This window comes from Mus musculus, chromosome X (genome assembly GCF_000001635.26).
Source record: "Mus musculus strain C57BL/6J chromosome X, GRCm38.p6 C57BL/6J".
NCBI classification, from domain to species: Eukaryota; Metazoa; Chordata; class Mammalia; order Rodentia; family Muridae; genus Mus; species Mus musculus.
In genome coordinates, this window is record NC_000086.7 from 104,815,547 (window position 1) to 104,842,455 (window position 26,909).

Sequence of the window (26,909 nt, forward strand, 5' to 3'; positions counted from 1 at the left end):
GGTTCTTTCCTGGAACCCTTTCAAAGCCTCTGGGATCCGGGTGTGGTAGCTCAGACCTGTAATTCCAGAACTTGGGAAGAGCACAAGGGAAGATCAGGGCTCCAAAACTGTCCCTAGCTTTACAGGGAATTCAGACCTAGCCTGGACTTCCTGTATCACTGTCTCAAAATGAAAATAGGTTTTGATGGAGGGATGGAACAGACAGTCAATCACATGAGATATTGAAGTGAAATGCAGGAATACTGGGGGTAAATGGGAACAGCTGAGAAAATGAGAGTCAGTAATGTGGGTGTTCTGGTGTACAAGGCCAGAAGAAAGTCAACCAAAGCAAAGCATGTATGAAAATACTGGAAGGAAGCCTGTCATTTTTAAGTCAATTAAACAAAAGACACACACACACAAAAGAAAAGCATCCTGGTTAGAGTCTGAACCTTCCTCTGTGGTCAGGATCAGGGACCCAGGACCCTTGGAAAGTCACACAGTACCTTGTTCCCAGCACCTAGATGTCCCCTGACACCTAGGTGAGAGCATGTTCCCCAGGGAAGTTTGCATGAGAAGGGTGGGCATGTGCAAGTGGCTCTAACTGCAGCTGTGTACCTGATACACACAGCCCAGATTCCCTCATCATGAGACCCTGGCCCCACTCCCAGCCTTGCCAGTAGCCTGGAATCCAGCATAGGAGATGGTATCCCCTCATGGAGAAATGTTCCTTTGCAGCAAGCCTCACTGCCAAGAGGCTATCAGAACCATACAAATTAGCACCCTGTGTCCCCAGGCAAGTTGTCCCAGGGAAAACTGAAACTCACTTCCAGACACTATGCAGCAAGGAGCTAGTTCACAAGGACCTCACAGGGGCCAGCAGGGAGCAGGTTCTTCTTCCCTTCCCCTGCTTCATCACCTCCTTCTGAATGACCATTATCTCCTTCCAGAATGCAGAGTCTCTGAGAAACTTCTCATCTAGCCCTCCATGTCACACAGGCTGTCTATAAAATCCAGGGATCCTTCTGTGCTCCCATGGTCACTCTTGGCCACGTGACATGTGAGGAAAGCTGTATTCTGCCACAGAGGGCTTTGTGGCTATTGGCAGGCCGCTTTCTCTCAGTGGAGAACGAGGTGCACGTCCGCAGAGTTCTCAATTGGAGTCTTGGTGGGAGCCAGTGCTCTAGGTGCTCTGGAACTCAGAAGCCCACTGGCTTCTTTCCCAGCATGCATTTAACTCCAGTCTCCTCATTCCCGAGCCTCAGATTCCAGGGAATGGCATAACTGATAATTGAGGAGGAGTCATGCAGTATTCAGGTGAGGTTCCTGACCCCGTCCCATGCCAGTGTCTTTCTGAAACTCATACCAGAGAGCCCGAGCAGCTACAGAGTTCCTCTGTCATCCTCTGGACTTCTCCATCGTGTCTTATGCATCCCTTTATTTTGATGCCCAGATAAGTGTCCAGGCCCCTTGTCCTTGTCCCGTCACCCATGCTTATGGGCTTTTAATCACCAAAGGCTGTCAATTAGTGTAATTAATGATTTCTCATATTCAGTCTTGGACCATTTCGTTTTCTGTCCCCTCCCACTTCAGTTCTCTCCTATTTTAACTTAGTGAGCAGAGCTCCTGGCTGCATCACCATAGCAACCAGCGATGAGGGCCAATTAAGCCATGACTGAGCCATTAGACACCTAAGCTGATTATAGAGTCCAAAATATTGGCTTAAAGGAGACAAACATGGCAGATCTTCCCTGCAGAGGTGTGAGCAGAACAACCAGTGAATGGACCTGGGCTCCAAGCAGCTGAGCTGTGGGCCTGTGTGCAATCTCCAGGGCCTGTGTCCTAGCCCTCCAGGACAGAGAAGTGCTGTTCTCTTGTTGGGATAGCCATTCTGAATGCCCCTCTTTCAATAGGCTCCAAGTAACGACAGGAATCTTCAGTGTTAAAGGACATTCAGTGGGACATCCAGGGGCAGTCACCCAGTTCACCCCGAGTCCTAATTTCTTTGCACCTCCCTTACCTTTTGCATTCCTCGGTCGGGTTTTCTACAAAGAAATGGGCCTTTTCCAACTTGCTGGTCCTAAACATGTCCCCTGTTGCTCCAGTCTGTGTTTGTGCCTTTTGAATCACATGTGTATCAATTAGTGCAATTAAGACATTCAAATTATAATTGGACCCCCTTTCCTACATGCCTAAGCCCCCCAAGTTTCCTGCTGCCTTTCATTTCATTTACCGGGTAGAGCTCTTGCAGAATTGCCATAGCAACAGGCCATTGGGCAGATTAAGCCATTATGGGTCTGGACACTGACACTCAGAACTGATTACCGGTCTGGAAACTTGAATGGCTGAACAAGAACCCTGGAATTCGGACAAGGTGGCTCTTAGCCGGAGAGAAGGGGCAGTTCCACAACAGCACAGGACTTTGTTCAAATCCTGACCCCCGACTTCATCTTCTCCCCTGCTTGCTTCAGCAGAGATGAAGAACGAGACAGCAGGAGTTGTAGGTGGGAAGCCTGCTATTAAGCATGAGCGCCTGAGTTTTGATGACATATCTCTACTCTTTGAATAGCCTCTGCTCAGTGTCAACATCTCACTTCTGAGCATGATCTCCCTTGACTATACCTCATTCTCATGGTGAAGAGGGAGGTACAGGAACCTTTTGGGGAACAGATTATCATGAATGTATGTCTGAGTTTGCCCACATTCCTAACCCTGTTGTTGAACCTGCTGTGCCCATTGGCATCTCAAGTCCTAGTAAGGCACCTGGCCTTTGTGTTTACAAGATTGCTAAGCAGGGAAGATTAGGCACTGCTCTTTTAGAAGACCCAAATATGGATCTCAGAGTTCTGACTTCCTGTTATAGCTTCTAGAGTCTAGAGGGAAAGAAATGCTGCATACAGTCACACACACACACACACACACACACACACAGAGAGAGAGAGAGAGACATACACACACACAGAGAACAGAGAGACAGACACACACACACACACACAGAGAAAGATACACACAGAGAGAGAACAGAGAGAGACAGACAGACACACACACACAGAGAGAGAGAGAGAGAGAGAGAGAGAGAGAGAGAGAGAGAGAATCCATTACACCATGCAGTATACCAAAGCTTTAATAACAAGTACAATAAAAAATGTGATTTCACTTAATTTAGGGTGTCTTATGTTTTCATGTGGTGTTCTGTGATGATTTTGTGTAAGTGGAAGATATAGCACTCAATTCCAAGTACTGAATAAAAAGTAATTGTGTATCTTTTATGTCCTAGATTCTAGGACAATGTAGGTTATGTGTGTGTTGATAAGAGAGTAAAGCACTCAGAAGATTCTTGCTTAATATTGGCTCTTGGAAGGCATGTCCAAGAATGAGCCTAATCATTTTCAGAGGAGCCTAACTTAGTTTATTCAAGCAGAGAATCTTTCTTAGTCCCTGTTGTTATTGTACTATATAAGTCATTTGTTTATTCTGTAGTCCTGTTTCACTAAGGACACTCTAGCCATCTCTTGATATGTTATAGTATCAAGAGTATTAAAGAGTATTAACTGGAATCTGCAGGTAAAGCTGTATGGTAAAGCTCTTGCCAGGTATGTGTGAAGCATTGGTTCATTACCCAGTACCACAAAGATAATTAGATGAAAGGTAGTAGGAGAAGTAATGTATTCAGTGAGTAGAACATCTAAAATTAACTTCAAAAAAGATTAATAATGGAAACCTGGGTTTTATTCCAGAGCTCATCCAGAGAGCTGTTTAGACTTATGCTGTAAATATCTTTAAGTGGCACAGTAAGACAGTAAATACCAATAGACTGATCTCTCATATTGTAGGTTGAATGTGTCCAGTGCTAAGTTTCTGTGTTATATGTTCTTCCAACATTATGTGATAGCATCTAATTGCAGTATTTCTCTGAAGTTTATATTAAGCTGTTCAATTTTAGCTTGCAGGGCTGTGATAAAGAGATTGGCTATTGTCAAGTCAGGAGACTGGTGAAAATGAAAATATTAGTTTGTATAATTGCAATCAGAAATTGGAAGAAAGCAGAAATGAGAAATAATGGAAAGTACTATACTTTTCTACTGACACATAAAGATTTCACTATAATTACCCTGCTCTTTTGATCAAAAATGACCAAAGCATTAAACAAGAAATAAAATTGTATACAGAAAGTAAATTTGATCATATTAGATTTTACCTAAGGCAATACACACACACACACACACACACACACACACACACACACAGTGGGGGGGGACGGCAATTGGCCCTAGAGGCCTTTTCAGTTTGCTTTCCTGGAATTTTTTTTTAGTAATATCAGCGTAGACTTTTAAAAGCCTCTCAAGGTTAGAGCTCCAAGCCAAGCATTCACTAATGGGCTTCATTAGTAAAAGCTTTGGTTTGAGTGACACACACTCTCTTTCTTCCTAAGATCTCTATGATGTTGAGTATTTTTTGGTTCTGCCAGTTAATTTTATCTTACTTTTCTGTACAACTGTGCTCCCTGCAAATCAGGGCTATTTTCCTAAGAGGGTTTGCTAAACATTGAATCCAGAAAGTCATCTTTAATTCTTTAAATCTGACATTCCAATAAAAACATTGGTTTTATAACATTTTCAATTATATCTTGTTATAAGGAGGATAGTCTTATTGAACTTTCTCAAAAATTAATATTGCAATGCAAATAAGAATATTCAGTATGAGTTTCTGAAATTTGGAAGAGCCAGGTGCAGAGAAAAGATAAATATTTCATTGATATTTATAAAAGTATAAGCTACTAAGCTGGTGTAAGTATAGATACTTAAGAGAAAATGAAAAAATTTTCTTTATATCCAGAAAAGGACACACTCTAGGGCCAGCAACGTTTCAAGCAAAGCTATTAGCATCATTTATCAGTTCAGTCAGTCATATGCAATTAATTCTTTTGTTTGCTTGACCTAAACCTAGTAGCTTTATGAACTTGTCTATTTATCCACCAAAGTCTTAAAAATCCATATTAGGTCCAGTGGTATGATCTCATAAGTATGCAAGCAATGTACTCATGAAAATGTCTGGTTGATAATTTAGATTATCATATTTTAGATTAAAACAAAAGTGAAATAAAAGCTGTTTTTAGATAACATGCTTAAAAGACAGGTTTTGTCACATATGCCTGTAACCCCTGTACTTTGGCCTCAGATTCAGAAGGAACAATGGAAATCCAAGGCCAGCATGGAATGTATAGGGAGTTCCAGCCCAGCTTAGTGGTTACATAGCAAGAACCTATCTCAAAAAGACTAAATAAATAAAGCCTAAAGATAAGAGCTATGTCAGATGAAATCCAGACATGGAGGCACATGCCTGTAATTTTAGCACTAGGCAGGAGGATTGAAAGTTCCTGACTAGCTTGTGCTGGTATGTCATGAACCTGTTTTGAAGAAACAGAAATATTTGATAAAAAATTAGACAATGAAATTGTTTCTTTCTGTGCCTTACACAGTGCTTAAAGTAGTAGCTGAGATTAAAACTGACAGAATTATACTAGATGTACTATACACAAGCGTATTGACAAATGTCTATAAACATTTTATTGTATAAATATGGAGCTATCATTTTTTTAAAATCTTCAGATTCTTGGGACACTGTTCTCTTGTAACAAACTACTTTACAGTTTCTAAAAGTTATTGACCAAAGCTGGAAGAACTTGAGTCTTCTCAAGAGAGCATATGGACAAATAGGATAAACAAAAATAAAATGTTAAAAATATGATGCCTGACCCTCCAGAATGCACCAGAGACCTGGGAGGTGAGAGACTCTTAGGACTCAAAAGGAGGGACATTAGATGAAATGCCCAACAGTGGGGAGAGGGTAGAGTCCACCTCCAGCAGGAAGACAGGACATAAAGTGAGGAATGGGGTTGCCATCCCACAGTCACACCTCTGACCCATAATTGTTCTTGTCTGAAAGAACTGCAGGGACAGAAATGAAGAGGAGCTTGAGTAAAAGAAGGTCCAGTGATATGTCCAAAGTGGGATCCAGGTCAAGGGGAGGTCCCAAAGCCTGACACTATTACTGAGGCTATGGAGCACTCACAAAAAGGGACCTATCATGACTGCCCTCTGAAAGACCCAACAAGTGGCTGAGAGAGTCAGATGCAGATATTTGCACCCAAACAATGGACAGAAGCAGCTGACTCCTGTTGTTGAATTAGGGAAGGCTGAAAGAAGCTGAGGAGGAAGGGATCCTGTAGGAGGACCAGCAGTCTCAATTAATCTGGACCCCTCAGATCTCTCAAACACTGAACCGCCAAACAAGCAGCATATACCAGCTGATATGAGGCCCCCAACACACATACAGTAGAGGACTGCTGGGTCTGGGTTCAGTGAGAGATGATGTACCTAACTCTCAAGAGACTGGAGGTCCCAGGGAGTGTAGAGGTCAGGTAGGGACATCCACATGGAGACAGGGGGTGGGGAGGAGGTGTGGGATGTGGAACAACTGGACAGTCAGAGGGTGATAGGGAATAAAATATGTAGTGTAAAAAATTAAACCAATTAAAATAAAAACAAAACAAAACAAAAAAGGATGATGTCTGATAAGGGAGCAGCCAGATAAGAAAGTAGAAAAGAAACTGTAATTTAAAGTATGTTCTAATTATAATGTGGGTTCTTCTACTTTAAATCCTTTTTTTTTTCTAGTTTGACTATTTATTTTTTTAGTCTCATTAATTTATTTATTCACTTTGCATCTCAAACCCAGCCCCTCCCTCTTCTCTCCCCCAGTCCCACCCTCCCACTCTTGTTTTTTGTTTTTGTTTTGTTTTGGTTATTTTATTTATTTACATTTCACTCTAGAGCTGGTGAGACCTGGAAGAATGGAGCTGATAAATGAGGTGGGCTAAAGTCTCATGCAATAGCCATCTTTATTCAGACCATCATCCAATTTACACTCGTAGAGTCACCTGAATTAGGTGTTCGATCACATGAACAAGTCACATAAGGCAAATGCATATTTTTCCATAGAGGCACATGAATAACAACAACTGAAACTCACTCCTATCTGCTACACCTGGGAGGAGGCATGAAAGCATAATCGAAAAAATTCTGTGTTTTTAGAGAAATTGATGTCTTTCTTTCTTCCTTTCTCCTTTCTTTCTTTCTTTCTTTCTTTCTTTCTTTCTTTCTTTCTTTCTTTCTTTCTTTCTTTCTCTCACAAGCACTCAGAAATCTCCTCACAAGATTTCATTCTTGGACCATGTTCCAACACAAAAATACAATAAGAAGATGTGCTTTTTGAGTCCATTATTTTATTTTTATTTTTTTAAAGATTTATTATGTATACAGCCTTCTACCTGCAGATATGACTGCAGGCCAGAAGAGGGCACCAGATCTCATTATAGATGATTGTGAGCCACCATGTGGTTGCTGGGAATTGAACTCAGGACCTCTGGAAGAGCAGCCACTGCTCTTAACCTATAAGCCATCTCTCCAGCCCCTTTTGAGTCCATTCTTGAGATATTTTGTTGTCTATGTATCTGTCAGGTTTATGTATTTGTACACTGTCATGAAGGGAATCATCCGGATTTGGGTCACATACCAATGAACAAATAGAAGAACTTCGAGTTTGGGGTGTCAGGGAATTATTGTTTCTCTCACACTGGTTCTGCTAGGTACAGGTACTTTCACACTAAAATTAGGAGGCTGGAGCCGAAGGGTGGGGAACAGAGGCAGATCTTAGGATGGAGAGCCAGGAAGAATAGGCTAGTTTTCTTTTCTTTTTTTTTTTTTTTTTTGATTTGATGATGCTTTTGATGCAACTGAGCATATATAATATATAAATTATTTTAATACTTGTATTTTCACAAGGTAAAAGAAATTATGTTATGGTCACTTTCAGATCAAGAAGTATCATTTAAAGTTTAATTTTAGGAAAACAAAATTGTCAAATGAAAACAAAACAAAATTTAAAAAGTCTTATCTCATTTAAAAGTAAAAAAAAATCTAGGTTCCTATTATCTTGATAAAACACAAAAGTTTAGTTTTCTAGGCAGGTGTTTTTAGTAAAGAAAAACCTTTTATAGTTATTTTAACGAGCAGAAAAACAATCCAAGAAAACCAAATTAAAGTTGACTTTTATATCAGCACTTTATTGGATTTGAACTTTACTGTAAACTTTTCATAACTTTCTTTTTTATGAGTATTTTTATTAGATATTTTCTTCATATACATTTCAAATGCTATCCCGAAAGTTCCCTATACCCTCCCCCCCCCCCGTCCTGCTCCCCTAGCCACCCACTCCTGATTCTTGGCCCTGGCATTCCTCTGTACAGGGGCATAAAAAGTTTGCAATACCAAGGGGCCTCTCTTCTCAGTGATGGCTGACTAGGCAATCTTCTGCTATATATGCTGCTAGAGACACGAGCTCTGGGGGGTACTGGTTAGTTCATATTGTTGTTCCACCTATAGGGTTGCAGACCCCTTCAGCTCCTTGGGTAATTTCTCTAGCTTCTCCCTTGGGGGCCCTGTGTTCAATCCAATAGATGACTGTGAGCATCCACTTCTGTATTTGCAAGGCGCTGGCATAGCCTCATATGAGACAGCTATACCAGGGTCCCTTCAGAAAATCTTTCTGGCATACGCAATAGTGTCTGGGTTTGGTGGCTGATTATGGGATGGATCCCCAGGTGGGGTAGTCTCTACATAGTCCATCCTTTCATCTTAGCTCCAAACTTTGCCTCTGTAACTCCTTTAATAGGTATTTTGTTCCCTATTCTAAGGAGGGTTGAATTATCCACCCATTGGTCTTCCCTTTTCTTGATTTTCTTTTGTTTTGCAAATTGTATCTTGGGTGTTCTATGTTTCTGGGCTAATATCCACTTATCAGTGAGTGCATATCTAATGACTTCTTTTGTGATTGGGTTATCTCACTAAGGATGATATCCTCCAGATACATCCATTTGTCCAAGAATTTCATAAATCTATTGTTTTTAATAGCTGAGTAGTACTCCATTGTGTAAATGTACCACATTTTCTGTATCCATTCTTCTGTTGAGGGAAATCTGGGTTCTTTCCAGCTTCTGGCTATTATAAATAAGGCTGTTATGAACATAGTAGAGCATGTGTTCTTATTACCAGTTGGAACATCTTCTGGGTATATGCCCAGGAGAGGTATTGCTGGATCTTCTGATAGTAGTATGTCCAATTTTCTGAGGAACATCAAGACTGACTTCCAGAGTGGTTGTACAAGCTTGCAATCCCACCAACAATGGAGGAGTGTTCCTCTTTCTCCACATCCTCGCCAGCATCTGCTGTCATCTGAATTTTCGATCTTAGCCATTCTGACTGGTGTGAGGTGGACTCTTAGGGTTGCTTTGATTTGCATTTCCCTGATAATTAAGGATGCTGAATATTTTTTTCAGGTGCTTCTCAGCCATTCGGTATTCCTCAGGTGAGAATTCTTTGTTCAGCTCTGAGCCCCATTTTTTAATGGGGTTATTTGATTTTCTGGAGTCCACTTTCTTGAGTTCTTTATATATATTGGATATTAGTCCCCTTTCTGATTTAGGATTGGTAAAGATCCTTTCCCAATCTGTTGGTGGTCTTTTTGTCTTATTGACAGTGTCTTTTGCCTTACAGAAGCTTTGTAGTTTTATGAAGTCCCATTCGTTGATTCACGATCTTACAGCACAAGCCAATGCTGTTCTATTCAGGAATTTTTCCCCTGTGCCCATATCCTTGAGTCTTTTCCCCACTTTCTCCTCTATAAGTTTCAGTGTCTCTGGTTTTATGTGGAGGTCTTTGATCCACTTAGACTTGAGCTTTGTACAAAGAGCTAAGAATGCATCAATTTGTATTTTCCTACATGATAGCCACCAGTTGTGCCAGCACCATTTGTTGGAAATGCTGTCTTAGATCTATTTAGTTTCACCTAATTTTCCTCTCTTATTATATCTTTAAAAATTATACAATTTCCTTAAGAAAACACATTTTCATTCCTTTCGTACATTTCCTTACCAAATATATCATATTTTTCTTAAAAACCTTGTATATAGAGGTTTTGTTCTTTTATCTTTATTCCTCCTAATAGTTCACTTTAATATATTGATTAGAATTCTTAACTCTAAGTGATTTTAATTTCTAGGAAAAAAATGAAAATGTAAGCAATTGTGAAATGTCATTTGTCAGCATTCTATAAGATATTAGGACGGGGCTCAAGTCCCTTCCAGCCGGCCCACTGCAGCACCGTGGTCCCTGGCCCGGGGGAATCTGCAGACACCCGCAAGGACCCACACAGGATCCGCCACGGGATCCTAAGTCCTCTGGTGGGTGGAACACAACTTCTGCCAGGAGGCAGGTTCAAACACCAGATATCTGGGCACCATCCCTGCAAGAGTGGAGCTTGCATGCAGAGAGTACTCTGACCACTGAAACTAAGGATAGAGCTAGTCTCCCAGGTCTGCTGATAGAGGCTAACATAATACCTGAGGAACAAGCTCTAACCAGAGACAACTAGCTCCAGAGAATACAAGATGGCAAAAGGCAAACGTAAGAATCCTACTAACAGAAATCAAGACCGCTCACCATCATCAGAACGCAGCACTCCCATACCACCTAGTCCTGGGCACCCCAACACAACTGAAAAGCTAGACCCGGATTTAAAAGCATATCTCATGATAATGGTAGAGGACATCAAGAAGGACTTTAATAACTCACTTAAAGAAATACAGGAGAACACTGTTAAAGAGTTACAAGTCCTTAAAAAAAAACAGGAAAACACAACCAAACAGGTAGAAGTCCTTATAGAAAAACAGGAAAACACATCCAAACAGGTGATGGAAATGAACAAAACCATACTAGACCTAAAAAGGGAAGTAGACACAATAAAGAAAACCCAAAGTGAGGCAATGCTGGAGATAGAACCCCTAGGAAAGAAATCTGGAACCATAGACGCGAGCATCAGCAACAGAATACAAGAGATGGAAGAGAGAATCTCAGGTGTAGAAGATTCCATAGAGAACATCTGCACAACAATCAAAGAAAATACAAAACGCAAAAAGATCCTAACTCAAAACATCCAGGAAATCCAGGACATAATGATAAGACCAAACCTACAGATAATAGGAGTTGATGAGAATCAAGATTTTAAACTTAAAGGGCCGGCAAATGTCTTCAACAAAATTATAGAAGAAAACTTTACAAACCTAAAGAATGACATGCCCATGAACATACAAGAAGCCTACAGAACTCCAAATATACTGGAACAGAAAAGGAATTCCTCCCGACACATAATAATCAGAACAACAAATGCATTAAATAAAGATAGAATATTAAAAGCAGTAAGGGAGAAAGGTCAAGTAACATATAAAGGAAGGCCTATCAGAATTACACCAGACTTTTCACCAGAGACTATGAAAGCCAGAAGAGCCTGGACAGATGTTATACAGACACTAAGAGAACACAAATGCCAGCCCAGGCTACTATACCCGGCCAAACTCTCAATTACCATAGATGGAGAAACCAAAGTATTCCACGAAAAAACCAAATTCACACATATTCTTCCCACGAATCCAGCCCTTCAAAGGATAATAACAGAAAAGAAGCAATATAGGGACGGAACTCACGCCCTAGTACAAGCAAGAAAGTAATCCCTCAACAAACCAAAACGAAGACAGCCACAAGAACAGAATGCCAAGTGCAACAACAAAAATAAAAGGAAGCAACAATTACTTTTCCTTAATATCTCTTAATATCAATGGACTCAATTCCCCAATAAAAAGACATAGACTAACAGACTGGCTATACAAACAAGACCCAACATTCTGCTGCTTACAGGAAACCCATCTCACGGAAAAAGACAGACACTACCTCAGAGTGAAAGGCTGGAAAACAATTTTCCAAGCAAATGGTCTGAAGAAACAAGCTGGAGTCAATTTTATTCTAATATCGGATAAAATCGACTTCCAACCCAAAGTTATCAAAAAAGACAAGGAGGGACACTCATACTCATCAAAGGTAATATCCTCCAAGAGGAACTCTAACTTCTGAATATCTATGCTCCAAATGCAAGGGCAGCCACATTCATTAAAGACACTTTAGTAAAGATCAAAGAACACATTGCACCTCACACAATAATAGTGGGAGACTTCAACACACCACTTTCATCAATGGACAGATCGTGGAAACAGAAACTAAACAGGGACACAGTGAAACTAACAGAAGTTATGAAACAAATGGACCTGACAGATATCTACAGAACATTTTATCCTAAAACAAAAGGATATACCTTCTTCTCAGCACCTTAAGGGACCTTCTCCAAAATTGACCATATAATTGGTCACAAAACAGGCCTCAACAGATACAAAAATATTGAAATTGTCACATGTATCCTATCAGACCACCATGGCCTAAGGCTGATCTTCAATAACAACATAAATAATGGAAAGCCAACATTCACGTGGAAACTGAACAACACTCTTCTCAATGATACCTTGGTCAAGGAAGGAATAAAGAAAGAAATTAAAGACTTTTTTAGAGTTTAATGAAAATGAAGCCACAACATACCCAAACCTATGGGACACCATGAAAGCATTTCTAAGAGGGAAACTCATAGCTTGAGTGCCTCCAAGAAGAAACGGGAGAGAGCACATAATAGCAGCTTGAAAACACATCTAAAAGCTCTAGAAAAAAAGTAAGCAAATTCACCCAAGAGGAGTAGACGGCAGGAAATAATGAAACTCATGGGTGAAATCAACCAAGTAGAAACAAGAACTATTCAAAGAATTAACCAAACGAGGAGTTGGTTCTTTGAGAAAATCAACAAGAACGATAAACCCTTAGCTAGACTCACTAGAGGGCACAGGGACAAAATCCTAATTAACAAAATCAGAAATGAAAAGGGAGACATAACAACAGATCCTGAAGAAATCCAAAACACCATCTGATCCTTCTACAAAAGGCTATACTCAACAAAACAGGAAAACCTGGATGAAATGGACAAATTTCTAGACAGATACCAGGTACCAAAGTTAAATCAGGATCAAGTTAATGATCTAAACAGTCCCAATTCCCCTAAAGAAATAGAAGCAGTCATTAATAGTCTCCCAGCCAAACAAAGCCCAAGACCAGATGGGTTTAGTGCAGAGTTCTACCAGACCTTCAAAGAAGATCTAATCCCAGTTCTGCACAAACTATTCCACAAAATAGAAGTAGAGGGAAGTCTACCCAACTCATTCTATGAAGCCACTATTACTCTGATACCTAAACCACAGAAAGATCCAACAAAGATAGAGAACTTCAGACCAATTTCCCTTATGAATATCGATGCAAAAATCCTCAATAAAATTCTCTCGAACCGAATCCAAGAACACATTAAAGCAATCATCCATACTGACCAAGTAGGTTTTATTCAAGGGATGCAGGGATGGTTCAATATACGAAAATCCATCAATGTAATCCATTATATAAACAAACTCAAAGACAAAATCCACATGATCATCTCGTTAGATGCAGACAAAGCATTTGACAAGATCCAAAACCCATTCATGATAAAAGTCTTGGAAATATCAGGAATTCAAGGCCCATACCTAAACATGATAAAAGCAATCTACAGCAAACCAGTAGCCAACATCAAAGTAAATGGAGAGAAGCTGGAAGCAATCCCACTAAAATCAGGGACTAGACAAGGCTGCCCACTTTCTCCCTACCTCTTCAACACAGTACTTGAAGTCCTAGCCAGAGCAATTAGACAACAAAAGGAGATCAAGGGGATACAAATTGGAAAGGAAGAAGTCAAAATATCACTTTTTGCAGATGATATGATAGTATATATAAGTGACCCTAAAAATTCCACCAGAGAACTCCTAAACCTGATAAACAGCTTCGGTGAAGTAGCTGGATATAAAATAAACTCAAAAAAGACAATGGCCTTTCTCTACACAAAGAATAAACAGGCTGAGAAAGAAATTAGGGAAACAATACCCTTCTCAATTGTCACAAATAATATAAAATATCTTGGCGTGACTCTAACTAAGGAAGTCAAAGATCTGTATGATAAAAACTTCAAGTCCCTGAAGAAAGAAATTAAAGAAGATCTCAGAAGATGGAAAGATCTCCCATGCTCATGGATTGGCAGGATCAACATTGTAAAAATGGCTATCTTGCCAAAAGCAATCTACAGATTCAATGCAATCCCCATCAAAATTCCAACTCAATTGTTCAAGGAATTAGAAAGAGCAATCTGCAAATTCATCTGGAATAACAAAAAACCTAGGATAGCAAAAGCTCTTCTCAAAGATAAAAGTACCTCTGGTGGAATCACCATGCCTGACCTAAAGCTTTACTACAGAGCAATTGTGATAAAAACTGCATGGTACTGGTATAGTGACAGACAAGTAGACCAATGGAATAGAATTGAAGACCAAGAAATGAACCCACACACCTATGGTCACTTGATCTTTGACAAGGGAGCTAAAACCATCCAGTGGAAGAAAGACAGCATTTTCAACAAATGGTGCTGGCACAACTGGTTGTTATCATGTAGAAGAATGTGAATCGACCCATTTCTCTCCCTTTGTACTAAGATCAAATCTAAGTGGATCAAGGAACTTCACATAAAACCAGAGACACTGAAACTTATGGAGGAGAAAGTGGGGAAAAGTCTCGAAGATATGGGCACAGGGGAAAAATTCCTGAATATAACAGCAATGGCTTGTGCTGTAAGATTGAGGATTGACAAATGGGACCTCATGAAACTGCAAAGCTTCTGCAAGGCAAAAGACACCGTCAATAAGACAAAAAGACCACCAACAGATTGGGAAAGGATCTTTACCTATCTTAAATCAGATAGGGGACTAATATCCAATATATATAAAGAACTCAAGAGGGTGGACTCCAGAAAATCAAATAACCCCCTTAAAAGATGGGGCTCAGAGCTGAACAAAGAATTCTCACCCGAGGAATACCGAAAGGCTGAGAAACACCTGAAAAACTGTTCAACATCCTTAATCATCAGAGAAATGCAAATCAAAACAACCCTGAGTTTCCATCTCACACCAGTCAGAATGGCTAAGATCAAAAATTCAGGTGACAGCAGATGCTGGCGAGGATGTGGAGAAAGAGGAACACTCCTCCATTGTTGGTGGGATTGCAAGCTTGTACAACCACTCTGGAAATCAGTCTGGTGGTTCCTCAGAAAATTGGACATAGTAGTACTGGAGTATCCCGCAATACCTCTCATGGGCATATATCCAGACGATGTCCCAACCGGTAAGAAGGACACATGCTCCACTATTTCATAACAGCCTTATTTATAATAGCCAGAAGCTGGAAAGAACCCAGATGCCCCTCAACAGAGGAATGGATACAAAAAATGTGGTACATTTACACAATGGAGTACTACTCAGCTATTAAAAAGAATGAATTTATGAAATTCCTAGGTAAATGGATGGACCTGGAGGGCATCATCCTGAGTGAGGTAACCCAATCACAAAAGAACTGAAATGAAATGTACTCACTGATAAGTGGATATTAGCCCGAAACTTAGTGTAGCGAGATATAAGGTACAAGATGCAAAACACATGAAACTGAAGAAGAACGAAGACTAAAGTGTGGACACTTTGCTCCTTCTTAGAATTGGAAACAATCACCCATGGAAGGAGTTACAGAGACAAAGTTTGGAGCTGAGACAAAAGGATGGACCATCTAGAGACTGCCATATCCAGGGATCCATCTCATAATTAGCCTCCAAACGATGACACCATGGCATGCACTAGCAAGCCTTTGTTGCAAGGACTGTGATATAGCTGTCCCTTGTGAGACTAGGCCGGGGCCTAGCAAACACAGAAGTGGATGCTTACAGTCAACTATTGGATGGATCACAGGGCCCCCAATGGAGGAGCTAGAGAAAGTATCCAAGGAGCTAAAGAGATCTGCAACCCTATAGGTGGAACAACATTATGATCTAACCAGTACCCTAGAGCTCTTGATTCTAGCTGCATATGCATCAAAAGATGGCCTAGTTGGCCATCAATGGAAAGAGAGGCCCATTGGTCAGGCAAACTTTATATGCCCCAGTACAGGGGAACGCCAGGGCCAAAAAATGGGAATGGGTGGGTAGAGGAGTGGGGGGGGGGATGGTGTGGGGGACTTTTGGGATAGCATTGGAAATGTAATTGAGGAAAATACGTAATAAAAAAAAGATATTAGTAAATTTGTATCACTTCTTGGCCTTTTGGCTATGATCCAGTGAAGATATTAGTAAATTTGTGAAAAAATCATTTCACAACTTCTAAAAATACTCTTTTCGTTACGTTAAGATTTTTAGTGTGGAAAAATAACATGTTACTAGCATGCACAGGTATTTTTTTATCAATGTATCATATTCAAATAAAGTTTCTAAGCATAAATTTATATTTAGTAATAATTACTTTAATTATCTTACTTTGACATTATCAATGATTATTTTAAACATACAAAATAGATCAGTGAAAGAAAGTGCTTCTGAGAAAAGATGAAATTGATAAACTATTAGTCTAGAAAAAATAAGCCCAATGTAAGTAAATGTAATAAAGAAAAAAATAGTTATACAGAAATACAAAAGATCACTAATTATTACTATGACTGTATTCCAAAAAATTATAAAACTTAGAATAAATAAAGCTCTGGACACATATCACCTACTGAAGCTAAACAACAAAGCCATTGACTCTAAACAAACCAATAGGTAATGTGGTGCTGAGAATCAGAAACAGAGTGTCCGTTAACTAAAAGAAAAAAAAAAAGTCCAGATTGAGTAGAGTCTCTGTTGAGTTCAATCAAAAATGTAGGTCATGGTACAAGTGATATAATGGGGAAAATGGAAAAAGGGGGTTTAATTAGGAAAGGGAAGATATAAATACAGGAAGAAGAAAGAATTGGTAAAATAACAGTAAGGATGTTTGGGAAAAGGTCACAAGGAATCATACTTTTAACTATATACCTAAAAAACTACAATAATACACACAATTTTACGTATAAATATGCATATATAGTTTAAATGAAGTTTTTCCATCTAGGACAATACTTCCTCCAAGAGCTAAAGTCCATCTAACAAAAACAAAACAATAACAAACAAACAAACAAAAAACCCTACCAGGCACAGGAAGTTTTTTTTTTTTTTTTGAGTTGTTGGTTAACATTGTCCAAGAGACTCCCAAAACATTACAGGCTATTGCTATTGCTGATTGGTTGCCTTCCAGAGGTAGAAGGTTAGTCCCTATCTCTGTAAATATCATGCACTTCAGGCATAGAGCCCAGAGACAGCTGAGCTGGAACTGACATGAAAGCTTGGTCCCTACAGAATAACTTTCATGCTATCAGAAGGCATCACGCAGGCTTCCAAAGAAAGGAAGCAACCAAAAGTCCTACGCAGCTATGATGCCTTATGAACTGTAGCCTCCCCTAGCCTTGAAGCAGGCTGATTCAGATTTTGCTGCCACTGAATATGAGATCACCTGGGTGTAGCCTTCCGATTTAGATGGCTATATTTTTATGTCAACTACAGCTGCTCTTCTCCGAGACTCTGCTACCTGCTGAGAGACCCTTGAGACATTCCTGAGACACATCCTATCCTGCATGTCACCTACAGGCTTGGCTCCAGGTACCAAGAATGGACTGGCGAGTGTGTGTGGGGGGGGAGGATATGGGCCTTCCCCCTTATAAGCACAGTCTCTTTGTAAACTCGAGGGCCTTGATCAGAGAAAATTTGTCTTGGCCTCATGCTTCTCTCGCAGTCTAAGTCTCTTTCAGCCTGCCTTCCAGGAGTACCCGGTTCATGGAGGCCTGGCCGGCTTACAACAACAATGAACCACAACAATGACCAGCATGACACAATAACCCTGAGGATATAGTAATGGCATGCATACCTTGGTGGTAACCAACAGCTCTCTATTTGATCTTAAGACCCACTCAACAAAAGAGAAAACATGCCTTGGTACTGGAAATCTAGCCAACTACTGAGGGCTAGTAAAATCATGGATCTTGGAGGAGAACATACAACCACCATTTCACTAAACAATATAATCTTAAACTACATTCTCAATATTTGTCCTTACCCACACAGGTGAGTGTAGTCCCCACCCTTCATCAAGTGTTCCTCACTTTGCAATAGAGACTTTTATAGAAAACCACAGTCAATCAAAATGCATAATTGTGGAGCTCAGTCCCAATGGGATTCATGTATAATACAACTTCTGCACTTAAGGTTCAGGGAACACTGTAGAAGAGGGGGCATGACTGAAAAAAAATTAAAATTCAAGGTCCATGACTCATGCGGCTTGCTAGTTAGGAAGGCTTTTTGGGACTAGAGCAAAGAACAAAGGCTGTAAAGTCATCCCAGGAACTGGCTAGCCATAAAGATAGGGAAGACATACAAGAATGTCCGGACTGGCCTGGTGCCTCCCTATCTCCTGCCCTTCTGACCTGGGTTAAATGTTAATCAGATGCTCTGCTGTTACCTCGATCTGCATGTACAGTCTGCTGATGTTTAAATGAACCAATCGTGTGAAACCGTGCCAATTCCTCCCCCAGCCCCAGACCCTTTTCTATAAAAACCCCTAGCTTTTGAGCCTCATGTCTCTTGACATGACATGACAACTTCATGACAACCTCTGTCTCCTGTGTGAGATATGTGTCGGCCAGGAGCTCCTTCATTAAACTACCTCGTGTGTTTGCATCAAGACAGTCTCTCAGGATTCCTTGGGTGCACGCCAACTCGGGACACGAGCGGGAATTTCCCCACTAGGTTCTTTCAGGACAAGAGCTAGTTGACAGGAATCTGACATAGCTGTCTCCTGCAAGGCTCTGCCAGTGCCTGACAAATACAGAAGAGAATGCTCACAGCCATCCATTGGATGGAGCACAGGGTCCCCAATGAAGGAGCTAGAGAAAGTACCCAAGGAGCTGAAGGGGTTTGCAGCCCCATAGGAGGAGCAACAATATGAACTAACCAGTAACCCCAGAACTCCCTGGGACTAAACCACCAACCATAAAGTATACATGGTGGGACTCATGGCTCTAGCTGCATATATAGCAGAGGATGGCCTTGTAAGGTATCAATGGTAGGAGAGGCCCTTGGTCTTGTGAAGGCTGTATGCTCCAGTGTGGGGGAATGCCAGGGCCAGGAAGAGGGAGGGAGTGGGTTTGTGAGCAGGGGGAGGGGATAGGGGGATTTTGGAGGAGAAACTAGGAAAGGGGATAACATTTGAAATGTAAATAAAGAAAGTACCAAATTTAAAAAAAAAGCAAAGTAGCCCTTAAAACATACACACACACACAACATACACACGGGGCAGAAAGATTATAAGAGACAGAGGATAAGATGAGATTGCTGGGAAACTATGTCTCCTAGTAATGTTAGAAGTTGTACCCATAGAGTCTCACCAACATTACTGTCTGACATTAGCTTAACAAGGACAACAACACCTTCCATGGGTGTTTTGTTCCCAATTCTAAGAAGGGGCAAAGTGACCACACTTTGGTCTTCGTTCATCTTGAGTTTCAAGTGTTTTGCAACTTGTATCTTGGGTATTCTAAGTTTCTGGGCTAATATCCACTTATCAGTGAGTACATATCATGTGAGTTCTTTTGTGATTGGGTTACCTCACTCAGGATGATGCCCTCCAGGTCCAACAACAATAGTTATGCTAAAGTGAATGGGGAAAAAAATCCCCAAATGCTTCAGCCCTACACAAAGAATTACAGGCAGCTAATGAGTGTTGAGAATGGGAGAAAAAGTCTTCCCCAGAGAAAAGCACACAAATTATTCAGTACCAAATGGTCAGCCCTGAAATCAATGTATAACTAACATTATACAGACTAAGAAAATTGTGTGTGTGTGTGTGTGTGTGTAAAACAACAATTAATAAAAAAGAGACCATGAATTTGAGTGAGGATAATATGGGAAGGTTTTCTTTTTTTTTCTTTTCCATTTTTTATTAGGTATTTAGCTCATTTACATTTCCAATGCTATACCAAAAGTCCCCCATAGCCACCCACCCCCACTCCCCTACCCACCCACTCCCCCTTTTTGGCCCTGGCGTTCCCCTGTACTGGGGCATATAAAGTTTGCGTGTCCAATGGGCCTCTCTTTCCAGTGATGGCCGACTAGGCCATCTTTTGATACATATGCAGCTAGAGTCAAGAGCTCCGGGGTACTGGTTAGTTCATAATGTTGTTCCACCTATAGGGTTGCAGATCCCTTTAGCTCCTTGGCTACTTTCTCTAGCTCCTCCATTGGGAGCCCTGTGATCCATCCATTAGCTGACTGTGAGCATCCACTTCTGTGTTTGCTAGGCCCCGGCATAGTCTCACAAGAGACAGCTACATCTGGGTCCTTTCGATAAAATCTTGCTAGTGTATGCAATGGTGTCAGCGTTTGGATGCTGATTATGGGGTGGATCCCTGGATATGGCAGTCTCTACATGGTCCATCCTTTCATCTCAGCTCCAAACTTTGTCTCTGTAACTCCTTCCAAGGGTGTTTTGTTCCCACTTCTAAGGAGGGGCATAGTGTCCACACTTCAGTCTTCATTTTTCTTGAGTTTCATGTGTTTAGGAGATTGTATCTTATATCTTGGGTATCCTAGGTTTTGGGCTAATATCCACTTATCAGTGAGTACATATTGTGTGAGTTCCTTTGTGAATGTGTTACCTCACTCAGGATGATGCCCTCCAGGTCCATCCATTTGGCTAGGAATTTCATAAATTCATTCTTTTTAATAGCTGAGTAGTACTCCATTGTGTAGATGTACCACATTTTCTGTATCGTATGGGAAGGTTTTCAATGGAGGAAAGGGAAGAGGAAAATAATATAATTATATTGTAATCTCAAAAAATAAAAGAAACAATTAAAAATTTAAGGAATAACTAACATTACTACTCAAATTATTCCAAAATTGAAATAGAAAAGATACTTCAAAGCTGAATCTGCAAGGCCAGAATTGCCTGGATACTGAAGCCAGAAAAGTACACAGGAAAGAAAGAAAACTATAGGCAACATAGATGCAAAGATTCTTAATAAAATACTAGCAGACTGAACCAAACAGCATGTTAAAAAACATTCATCATGAATAAGTGGGATTTATTAGAGATGTAAGTATGGTTCAGTATAGGTAAATCAATAAATGTAATGAATCACATTAATAACACAAAGGGCAAAAGTCATATGATAATCTAAATAAATGCAGGAAAAATTCAATTCAACATTCCTTTGTGAAGAACTCTGATCAAATTATATATAGGCAGAACATAATAAAGGTTTTATAAACAAACTCAACCAACAGCATACTGAATGAGCATCAACAGTAGGACATCACCTTTCACTCCTCTCATGTAACATAAAACTCAAAGTCATAGCCAGAGGAATTAGACAAAAGAAAGAAAGGCCATGTGAGTAGGAAGTGAAGATGTCAAATTGTTCTTCTTTGTAGATAACAAGATTCTACATGTAGAAAACCCCGATGGCTCTGCTAACAGACTATTACAACTGATAAATGAATTTAGTAAAGTTTATGCATACAAAATCAATACACACAGTTTGGTAGCATTTCACACCCAATAGTGAGACTGCTGCAAAAGGTAACATGAAAGAATTGCTATTCAAAATAATTATAAAAATCCATATGTATAAATTCAACCAAAGTAGTAAAAGATTTCTACAGTGAAAATCGCAAAATTCTAATGCAAGAAATTTCAGGGTGCATAAGGGAATGAAATGTCTACTCATGTTTATGGGTTAAGAGAACTAATAATTTAGTCAGGAAGAATAAATTTACCACCCTTCTTTCTATAGATCTTGAAAAGCATATTGATCACCTTTTAAAGCTCTTTTCCAAATTCACAGACTATCCAACTTATTTATATAAGAAGAGAAAAGATCCTGGATTCATGCCATAGAAACCAGAAACCAATCAGAATTGGAAATTACTGCAGTCCCTAGACACCAAAGCTTATTGAAATATATGTTGAAAAAGTACTAGCTTTGGGGAGGGAAATATTCTCAGCTGGGGACAAGTGGTTCATTAGGGCCTCCATGATGGTTATTGTTTATTAATTTGACAGGGCCTAGAATAACTCAGTAAACAAACCCCACAGGGTGACTGTGAGGGTTCAGAAAGGTTCAACTGAGGAGGGGAAGACTCTCTTTGGTTGGGTGGCTCCGTTCCATTGTCTATGGACCTATACTGAAATGAAGCATAGAAACAATTACTCTGCATCCTGATTGTGGGTAAAATGTGATCAGCCATTTTCCTGCTCTGCTGCAATGTCCAGCCAAAATAAACCCTCTCTCCATTTAGTCTTTTATCATATCAATGAGAGGAATAATGAATGCAGCCCTTCAGTTCTCAACATATATCAGATTTTATCCTTCATCACATGCTTCAAGGTAAGAAAAGCAGTGAGGGCACATTTTGTTTTCTGTGGAACCAATGAGGGCAGGGACAACAGGCATGAGTTATCTCTTTGTTGTGTCCTGCTACCAAAAAAATGCATAAATGAACATAGACTCCACAGACGCATTTCCATAGCTGCATTTCCTTCACCTAGAATTGTCAGAAATAGGGTATATGTCTTCAACTATGACCTGGTGCAATTCTCCAGTTCACTCCACCATGTCCATCACAGTTCCCTCCTTATCCTATCTCCACAAAACTGCACCTATTTCTCAAATAGCAAAAATATTACTTGATTACACCTAGAATGTGGAAGTAAGGGAAACTTTACAAACTGTTTCCAAAACCTCCTACTCACCTCTATCTCAATACTCCACTTGACTTCTTGTCACTCTGTATGAACTGTTTATACTGCTGTCAAAACCAGGTCCTTCCTGTGCTTTGATATACCTGGTGGTGTCTCCCATATTATGTTTTACCTTGCTCTGTTGGATTCTTAATAATACAGAATGACCTGAAAATTTTCTCAACAAATAAGGAGGAGGAGGGAGAGGAGGAACAGGAGGGCCAGAGAGCACAAGAGTTAGCTTAGCAGTTAATAGCACTTTCTGATCTTGAAGAAGATCTGCAGTCTTCCAAGAACTACTATTATAGCCATGCAGCAACCACATGTGCTTCCAACCACGTGGTCTTATTTTCACACTTTGAATATATTATTTTACCCTCTTCTTGCTTTCAAATTCTCTCACTGTCATCTGTAACTCTCAGCAGTAATAGAATGCTCCTATGCAGACATTAAATTTAGTTCCTTTGGAGCTCTTTAGGCTTCATGGTGATGGATATTAGTTTCTTGACTTAGTTTTAGGAGGTTTACACATAGTAAGTATTTCCTTGAATAGGCTACCTTAGATGTTTTTATATTGGTGTGATAACACACCTCCACCAAAGAAACTTATTAAGCATTTATTTGGTGCTTTACTGTTTCAGAGATTAGAGTTCTTGAACCCCATGACAGGGAGCATGGCAGCAGGCAGGAGGCAAGCATGGCAATAGAACAGTACCCGAAATTTTACATCTAGATCCACAAGCACGAGGCAGACAGAGCTAATTGGAAATGGCATGGATGTTTGAAGTCACAAAGCCTACCCTCTGTGACACACCTCCTCCAGCAAGGCCACATTTCTGAATTCTTTCCAAACGGTTCAACCAACTAGGCAAGTATACAAACATATGAGCTTGTGGGAATCCATTCTTTTTAACTCACTTATTTATTTATTCATTCATTCACTTACTTTACATCCCGATCTCAGCCACCCCAGTGCCCCTATCACATAACCCCCTTCCTTACCCCCCTCCTCCTCTGAGAAGGGGAAGGCACTCCCAGGTACTAACCCTGGCATATCAAGTCACTGCAGCAACAGGTACGTCCTCTCCCACTGAATAAATTCCCAAATTAGGGAAATGGGATCCATAGGCAGGCAACAGATTCAGAGACAGCCCTCACTCCAGTTGTTGGGGAACCTGAATGAAGAACCACGCTGCATATCTGCTACATATGTACAGGGTGCCTAGGTCCAGCTCATATATGCTCTTTGCTTTGTGGTTCTGTCTTGGGGAGCTGTGGGAGCCATTCTTACCCATAATACCATATTGTATTCCATGGCCCTCCATAGGTTTATGACCAGTGCAAACACATACAGCCCAAACTCAAAAGTCCCAATAATCTTTCAGTCTCAAGATGATTTAAAAGTACAAAGTACAAAGTCTCTTTTGAGACTCAAGGAAATCTCTTAATTATAACCTCCTATAAGGTCAAAATGCAAATTATATATTTCCACCATACAATGGCACAGAATATGCATTATTATTCCAAAAGGGAGGAAATGTGCCACGGTGCAGAAATACTGGACCAAAACAAGACCAAAACCCAGCAGGGCAAATCCTGTAGCTCCATGCCTGGTAATCAAAGGGTTTAGACAGCTCTGTTGTTCCAGCTTTGCTGCTGTTACATGCTTTTCTCTCTTAGGCTAGTTCTATTCCCTAGATGCAGCTCTCCCTGACAGACATCCATTGTTCTGGCATGGCCAACATTCTGGATCTCTAGTGTAATCCAGGCTTCATTTTCAGTTTCCTGGAATGGCATCTTAGAGCTTCCATGCAGGGACTCATTCCCCTCTCACATGCCAGACCTCAGCAGTTCTCCTTAACTGTGAAAAAAGATTCCACATCCCTCTTTCTCATTTATCCTTTATGACTCTAAAGCCAGAATCACATGGCCAATGCTGCCAAATTCCTCTGCCCACTTGGGATCAGGCCTGGCCCCTGCATGAATTACATTTGCTTAAGATTTAATTTGTTGTTTCATTTTAGCAAAAATTCCTCAGGCCTTTTCCTTTCATAAGTTGCAGGATTAGCTCCATGGCATCATTCCTTTTATTCTATTTTGCAACTGGCCCCTCCTATCTTTTTCAACATAAGCCTTCTCTCTAACATTAAATTTCCTGGTGCTCTTCTTACCAAATTATACATTCTATATCTTTCTTTGTTCTGTTTGCTCTTTTTTATTGTAAGAATAATAGGGATGTTTAATAACCACACCACAGAGTCAATATCAGACTGTCTTGAAATCTCCTCAGTCAAAGAAATTAATTCATTAGTTTTCAATTTTGCCTCAGGAAAATTTTTAGGACTAGGGCAGGAAACATCTATATTCTTTGTGAAAAATATCACAAGAATGACTCTAGCCTAGTTTCTGATATTGTTCCACTCTAAAACCTCTTGAGCTGGGTCTCCATGATACATATTGCTCTCAACACTACTGTCTTCCAAGTTCCTACTAGGATGACCCATTAAGGCCTGCTTACAGTGTTCAAGTGCTTTTCAAGTCCAAAGTCCCCTGTAGCACAGTCAGGTCTGTCATAGTAATGCCCCATTCCTGGTACCAATTTGTATACCAGCAATTTTTTCTATGGCTAAAGTAATGCACATGACCAAGGCAGAGTGTGAGTCCATGACCATCATGGCATAGCATCAGGCAGGCAGGCAGGCAGGCAGGCAGGCAGGCATGGCCCTAGAACAACAGCTGGTATTTTATATCTGATCCACAAGCAGGAAGCAGAGATAGAAAAAGAGAGAGAGCTAATTGGGAATGCAATGGGCTTTTGAAACCTCAAAGCCCATGGTGATATACATTCTCCAACAAGGCCATACCCCTTCATCCTTCCCAAAAAAATCTCACCAACTGGGTACCAAGTATTCAAATATATGGGCCTATGGAGGCCATTCTTATTCAAACAACTACATAGACTTTGTGTCCCTCACTATCTCTTATCTCCTTAATATGCACTACCATAAGGCACAATATGGTTTGCCTGATAAATTTTTACAAGTTCACTCCTGAATTGACTGAGTTTCCCAATTGTTTTTTATTTTTATTTGTCCACTCCTAAATTGACTGAGTTTCCGAATTGTTTATTCTGCTATATCAAGTCTATGTTTGCACCTGTGTAGTGAAATTTTAATTTTAGTTGCATATTTGTAATTGTTTCTATGTATTGATATTCTCATTTTTTGTTCCTATCATTTTAATGATTTCTTTTGATGTGCTATCTGGTTTATTTTAGCTCACTGAGATTTAAGAAAATTATTTTAAACTGTCAGACAATTAGTAGATCTACATTTTTCTGACCAGTTAATGGATATTTATTTTTGACCTTTGCTTGTCTCATGTTTTAACAATTCTCACATTTTTTGTAGCTTTATATTAGAGTCTATGCTTTTGAAGAAATGGCCCATTCTCTCAATTTTTATGAACTGGCTTTGACTTGGAAAATAATATTGATATTCTCCAGCAGATATTTTGAATCTCATTTTCTAGATGCCCCAAGGATATAGTCTTTTTAGTCAAAGGAGCCTGCAATCTTTTGGGTACAGTTATGTCATTGTCCCTTGAGTTTGTTTTGAGGTATGATGGCCACTGTCCCCTGTAAAATGCACTGAATGTTCATGTAGTTGGACACAGTCTTTCTCATTCCTGAGGATAAAACTTAGTTCTGCTCAACTTCCCAGTCTTGCATTACTGTGATGTTTACAATTATCTAACCTCCCTTCATGTTCACATCTGCCCAGATATCTAGTTATGTTGGTCCTATCAAGAATTGTCGTGAGATAAAGAAAAAAAGTCTCTGGGAAACTTATCAGACTATTCACAATAAGGTGTTCAAAACGTCGTTCATCTGCTAAAGGTCTTCCATGATGGAACAGTTCGTGTGCATGCTCTTATCCGCAGAAGAAGTTATCTCTCCATCTAACTCACATCTGGCCATGGTCCAGAAATGGAGAATTCTGAGTGCTTGTGAGAAAACTCCAAGAAACCAAGACAAGAGTCTTATGACCTGTTTCTCCAAAATAGAGAACTGGCATGGTTTTTTGTGCCTCTCAAGGTGTAGTGGATAAGAGTGAGTTTACTTCAGATTACTCACTATTGTTTGCTGCTGTTAGTCAATTAAACATTTAAACTATCCTTT

At 40.1% G+C, this 26,909-nt stretch overlaps 1 long non-coding RNA gene across 1 annotated transcript; it reads left to right on the forward strand.

Moving 5' to 3' along the window:
• The first annotated feature begins 1,229 nt into the window (after window positions 1-1,229).
• 1700121L16Rik (RIKEN cDNA 1700121L16 gene) lies at window positions 1,230-26,909 on the forward strand. The gene is made up of 3 exons (NR_045453.1): window positions 1,230-1,296; window positions 17,497-17,592; window positions 26,512-26,909. It is a non-coding gene; the product is annotated as an RIKEN cDNA 1700121L16 gene (long non-coding RNA).